This window comes from Adiantum capillus-veneris, chromosome 18 (assembly GCF_014529385.1).
Source record: "Adiantum capillus-veneris isolate H3 chromosome 18, ASM1452938v2, whole genome shotgun sequence".
NCBI lineage: Eukaryota > Viridiplantae > Streptophyta > Polypodiopsida > Polypodiales > Pteridaceae > Adiantum > Adiantum capillus-veneris.
The window spans coordinates 105,713,568-105,719,734 of NC_140948.1; positions in this window are offsets into that span (position 1 = coordinate 105,713,568).

A 6,167-nucleotide genomic window follows, 5' to 3' on the forward strand; every position below is an offset into this window, starting at 1 on the left:
ACTGCAGACGCATATGGAATCTTATCCATTTCAGCCTGTTCTTCCTCAGACACAGGACAATCTTGTTTGCTAAGTTTCACATATGGTGGCAATGGAACACTCAATGCCTTTCCCTTCTCCATATTGAAACGTTGCAAAACCTTGTCAATATACTCTGTTTGAAATAACCAAATCAACTTCTTTGATCTGTCTCTCTCAATGCGCATACCAAGTATATGACTTGCCTCACCCATGTCTTTCATGTCAAACGATTTTGCCATCTTTGACTTCAAAGCTGAAATTTCTTCCAAGTGCTTGCCAGCAATCAACATGTCATCCACATACAAAATAAGGATCAGCCAACTACCATCCTTAGCCTTCTTTGTATATAGACAGTGATCGAACTCACTACGTTTGTAGCCTTGAGAAAGCATAAACTTGTGGAATTTATGGTACCATGCCCTCGTTGATTGTTTTAAGCCATAAAGACTCTAACAATTGGCATACCCAATCTTCCTTGTCTTTCTTAACAAACCCTTCTGGCTGCTGCATGTAAATTTCCATATCTAAATCACCATGCAAGAACGCTGTCTTGACATCCATTTGGTGCAACACCAAATCTAATATGGCAACCAATGCAAGAAAGCATCTCAATGTAGTCATCTTGACCACCGGAGAGAAGACTTCATCAAAGTCAATGCCTTGTCCTTGCTTAAAGCCCTTGGCAACAAGCCTTGCTTTGTACTTTGGCTGACTATCATGAGCGGTGATCTTATACTTGTAAACCCATTTACAAGGTAGAGCCTTTTTGCCCTGTGGTAATTTAACTAGCTTCCATGTCTTGTTTTTATGCAGAGCTGTCATCTCTGACTGCATGGCCAATTGCCAATTCTCGGAGTCCTTCATTTGCACTGCTTCCTTGTAACATGAAGGCTCATTGGAATCAGTCAACATGACATAGTTCATAGATCGAACAAACCTATCAGGAGGTCGCGTGACACGTCCAGATCTACGCACAATAGGTGGCTCAGGCTCAGCCACAACCTGTGGTTCCACTCTATCTTGTCCTTGCTCCTCTTGAGCCCTGACATTTTGTCTTGCACGTGCAGGTCCATCTTCTTGGAAGACAACTCTTCTAATCTCCTCAACCCTCTCTGGTTTAGAATGATATTTGGATTCATTAAAGTGAACATCATTGCTGCGGACAACCTTTTTGGATTCGGGATCCCAAAGTCTATACCCCATCTCACCAGAATTACCATAGCCTAGAAAGATGCACTTTCTACTCTTTGGCTCAAGTTTGTTCCTAAATTCCTTTGGAACGTGAGTATATGCCTCACAGCCAAAGACTCTGAGATGCTTGTATGAGGGCATTTTGCCTGACCATACCATCTCTGGCACTGAATCCTTCTGCAAAACCTTGCTAGGAGATCTATTTACAAGATGAACTGCTATTGATACAGCTTCATCCCAAAACCCATTTGGCAGCTGTGCATTAGACAACATACTTCTGACCTTCTCTTGTATGGTCCTATTCATCCTCTCAGCAACACCATTTTGAGGAGGATTGTAAGGAGCAGTAAGTTCACGTTTTATACATTTTGACTCACAAAAGTCCTGAAAGGCCTTTGAAACATACTCTCCACCATTGTCAGTGCGTAAGCATTTAGGCTTCTTGCCACTCTGATTCTCCACAAGTGTCACAAACGTTTTGAAAACACTAAACGCTTCATCCTTGTGCTTGAGAAAGTAAACCCATACTTTCCTCGAGTAATCATCTATAAATGTCATAAAGTAAGAAGCTCCCCCTAGAGATAGGTTAGGCATAGGTCCACACAAATCACTATGAACAAGTGCCAACTGTGTATCTCTTCTACTGCTTCTATGCTTATGTGGCTGTTGTGTTTGCTTACCATACAGACAATGTTCACAGAATTCAAAATCATTAAATGAAAAGCCAGGCAAATAACCAGAACGAGACAAGATTTCCATTCCCTTCTTGGACATATGTCCTAACCGGCTATGCCACAAAGAAACGTTCGGCTGCTCGGTTACATTGATTACATTTTTAGAGACATTTGATACATAAATCATGTAAAGTCCTCCAGACTTTACTCCATGTGCTACTGTCATAGAACCCTTGGATATCTTCCACATGTTCTGTCCAAAAGTGGTGACGTAGCCAGCATCATCAAGTAAACCTGTGCTGATCAAGCTCTTTGTAATTGCGGGAACATGTCTCACATTCTTTAGCGTGAAAGAAGAGCCATTCTAAAACTTCAATTGAACATCTCCAACACCTAAGATCTCACATGTCTGCCCATTGCCTAGCCGAACATGATCTTTAGTGGTCACATAAGAGGTAAACCACTCCTTGTTTGGAGACACATGAAGTGATGCCCCTAAGTCTATAATCCAGTCACTCAGTGCATTTCCATCAGATGCTGTAAGAAGAGCTGAGTCCATTGTATTCTTCAAGAAGTAGATGTCTCCTGACACTAGACTGTCATCCTCTGCAACAGTGTTTGTCACATTTATTTCTTGAATCTTCACTAAGGACTTGTTCTTCTCACCATGGTCTTCAGCTTTCTCTTTGCCTTTTTCTGCTTTCCATTCTCTGCAGTCTCTTTTCATGTGACCCTTCTTGCCACAATGGTAGCATTCTATGTCACTCTTGCCTTTAGCACTGCAGGACTTGCTACGAGACTGATTCCTCTTTCCACCTTTGTACTTTTCTTTGGTCCTTCCCCTGACAACTAAGGCTGTTCCTTTGCCTTTGTCCATTGTCTTTCTATTGGTTTCTTCAGTAAGCAGACTTCCTTCTACACCTGCTATGTTCAAACCATCTGGAGGTGCAGAATTACTCAAAGCTGTGCGAAAAGTGTCCCAACTTTCCGGCAATGTGATCAACAGGAACATAGCTCTAACAGGTTCATCAAACTTGACACCTTGAGCTGACAACTGACTATAGATTGTGTTGAATTCATTCAGATGATTGGACATAGGTGTCCCTTCTTTCATCTTCAAGTCAACAAGCTTCTTAAGCCAGTATACCTGTGAAGCTGCACTCTGCTTCTCATTAAGATCACTCAGCTTTAACCATGCTTGATAAGCCGACATCTCGTCTGCTACATTGAAGTAAACGCTTTCTGCCAAAGTCAGCATAATGGTAGAAAGTGCCAATTCATCCATTTCGCTCCATTCATCTTCGTCCATATCTTCTGGTTTTATCCCCTTGAGCTTTATAGGTTTTATCTGCTTCTTTTGTACCAACACGTGCCAAATCTGCTTCTTCCACAATGGGAAATTGGTTCCATCCAGCTTCTTGATATTGTAAAGAGCAGTGTCTTGTGATCCAGCCATAGCTACGCTTCACAGTAGTTTACTTTCCTGGGAAAAATTCGGCAGAGTTTCCCCTGTAAACTGACCTCTGAACCAATATCAACCTGTCAAATGAACCAAGAAAGCTTCAGATTCTGCAGAAATTCTGGTAGAGTCTCCTTTGTAAAATGGCTCTGGTGTACTAAAAACAGACCAAAAAACAGCTCAAAAAACCACTGTCTCTCTAACACTGTAAGCTGTGGGTAAACCTGTCCTGCACCTGTACTGCCTCTGAGTGTCCTGTCACTGTCCTGTAAGCATAGACTGCGACAATGCCTCAACGGCAGTAAAGCAAAGATGCAATCCCAACTGTCTAACTCACAGTCAATACATCCTAGCCGGTTTTGCATTGACTGTCTAACTCACAGTCAATACTCGACCCTCAACAAAGGCTGCAATAAATCTGACAGTACATAGACTTCCCACAAAGTCATACATCCATAAATTTCCCACTGTATGTTGTAACCGCTGCGGCGGTTGTTTGCTGCGTGACTCACAACCAACAAACCCTCAACAGACATACATCATCTCTGACAATACATCCCATGTGGAAGTACCTACAATGTCAGGATGAAATCTGGAATATGAAGCAGCAAACACAAGCTACCTGATGAACTAGTGGATGTTGCCTACAGTCTGTGTGTAGATGTGCCCGTGTCGTATGTGACACGCCTCCAAGAACTGTGAGCCGTCCTTCGATGTGTAGACAACCACAAATCAACACTCTGGGAGTGTCAATATCCTCAGCACTTGTAGTCGTAGGCTGAAAACCCCAAATTTGCAGAGTCGGATTTGCACCCGCTGAGACCACGTAGTCGAAAATGGCCTGCGTAGAACTTTGTCGAAGCCGAACGGTGACTAAGATGACCTCAGAATGAAATTTTGAGCACACCAAGGCCTACGTGTCCTCCCACAAGATTTGGGGCCGTGTCTTTGCCTGTCGAATTTCACTCCAATTTGAGCTGGTGACTCTAGCCTCCTGCAGTGCTGCCCCGAGCCTCGATCTGAGCTTTGATACCAGTTGAAGGAGTACGAGCGGAAGTGCGACGTGAGAGAGACTGCGAGAAGAAGAGCACGACGATATGGTGAACTCGCTCTACTGTAATGTGTAGAGCATAGTGAGTTCTTATTAGGTTTTTACAAAAGAATATGTGTACATACCTGACGGCCCGCCCACTTACCTGGGCGACCACATTGGGCTTTATACCCCAACATCCAATACCTAATCCACATGTAATCTTTGGAGCGCCTTCACCCACGGTGCCTGCTCACTTAGGTGACTTGGCAACATTTGCTCAAGCTATCGACCGATCTATTGCTGAGAATATGCGTAACATGCCTGATAGAGAACCTAAAAGTAAGACAGTACAAATAGCCAAGCTCACACAAAAATTTAGTGGAGATGGAGATGTGAGAAAGCATATCGAAGTGTTTGAACAAATATGCAATTCTCTAGGAGAACACAATGAACTGCATAGGAGTAATGCTTTAAGCCTAACCTTAAGTGGGAAGGCAGGGGATTGGTATAGAACCCTAAGGGTGGAAGAAAAAACGATTTACCCTACTCTTAGGAGACTGTTCTTGAAAGAATACATACGAGAGGGAGTACTTTGGGGTGTAGCCTCTCAGCTCCAAAAAGCCCAACGAGAGGAAGGAGAGTCGGTGAGAGACTTTATTAGTCGCTTGAAGCATTTGAATTCTCGTTGTAATCCAAATGAGCACTTCAATAATAATCAATTGCTTGATAGATTCATTAGGGGATTACGACATGAGGATATCTACAATGGCCTAGTCATTAGAGGTATCACCACTTGGGAAGCAGTCACCACCAATGCGATCCAATTGGAGGATAATTTAATGATTCAAGGAGAAAGAGTGTCTGTTGAGCCTAAATCTATTAGCTCGCAAGCATCAGGGCATCAGCCAATGACCCTAAAGCCTATTGCTAAGGAGCCAAAGATATCTGAGATGACTTTAGCAGATCTTACCAAGGCTACTCAAGAGAGTCTTAGAGACAATCGTGCTCCGCAAAACAATCATATGTATCCAAGAAGGGAGCAACAATGGTTCTCAGTATGCTATGGACCACATAGTACCAATGAGTGCCCTACTTTTAGAGTAAAATTCAATGGGAATTGCAATGCCTGTGGAAGGTATGGTCATCAAGCTAAGGATTGCATAGTATTTAAGCGTGCGATGGCCAATAGACCAACCTTAGCATGGACAGACACACCTCGAGTGCCTGCATTGATGCCGGCCCCACCTCTTGAACAAACAACACAGCACATGGTCCCTGGGGCCCAAAATGTTGTTCAAACAACACCCTTACCACCTCTAGTGCTAGGACTGCAACCACCACATCCGAGAATCACTTCTGTGAATCAAGTAGGTTGTGAGTCATCTATTGCTTGTTTGGAAGGCTGTGAGGAAGATATAGATCCTAATATTGCCTATGGGATGGATGTGCTTGAGAAAGTCCACAATACTACATGGAGGACTATTGGTGACAAGTCAAACCTGTATATCAAGTAGCTGCTCTTGCGGCAAGAGGCCAAAATATCAATTACATTGCTAAGAGACCACCTCTTCAATGCTATGAGTGCGGAGGTCCACATCGTGTAGCCGAGTGTCCTATTAGGCTACAAAAGAACACCACACTAATGCAAACCAATCAAGCGAGCACGTCTACAATGCCGATACTCATGTGTAATCGATGTGGCATAGATCATTTGATTGCCCAATGTCCAAATAATCCAAATGCACCGAAGATCACGCCATTAAACTTGATTGAGGTTACCGAGGAGCCA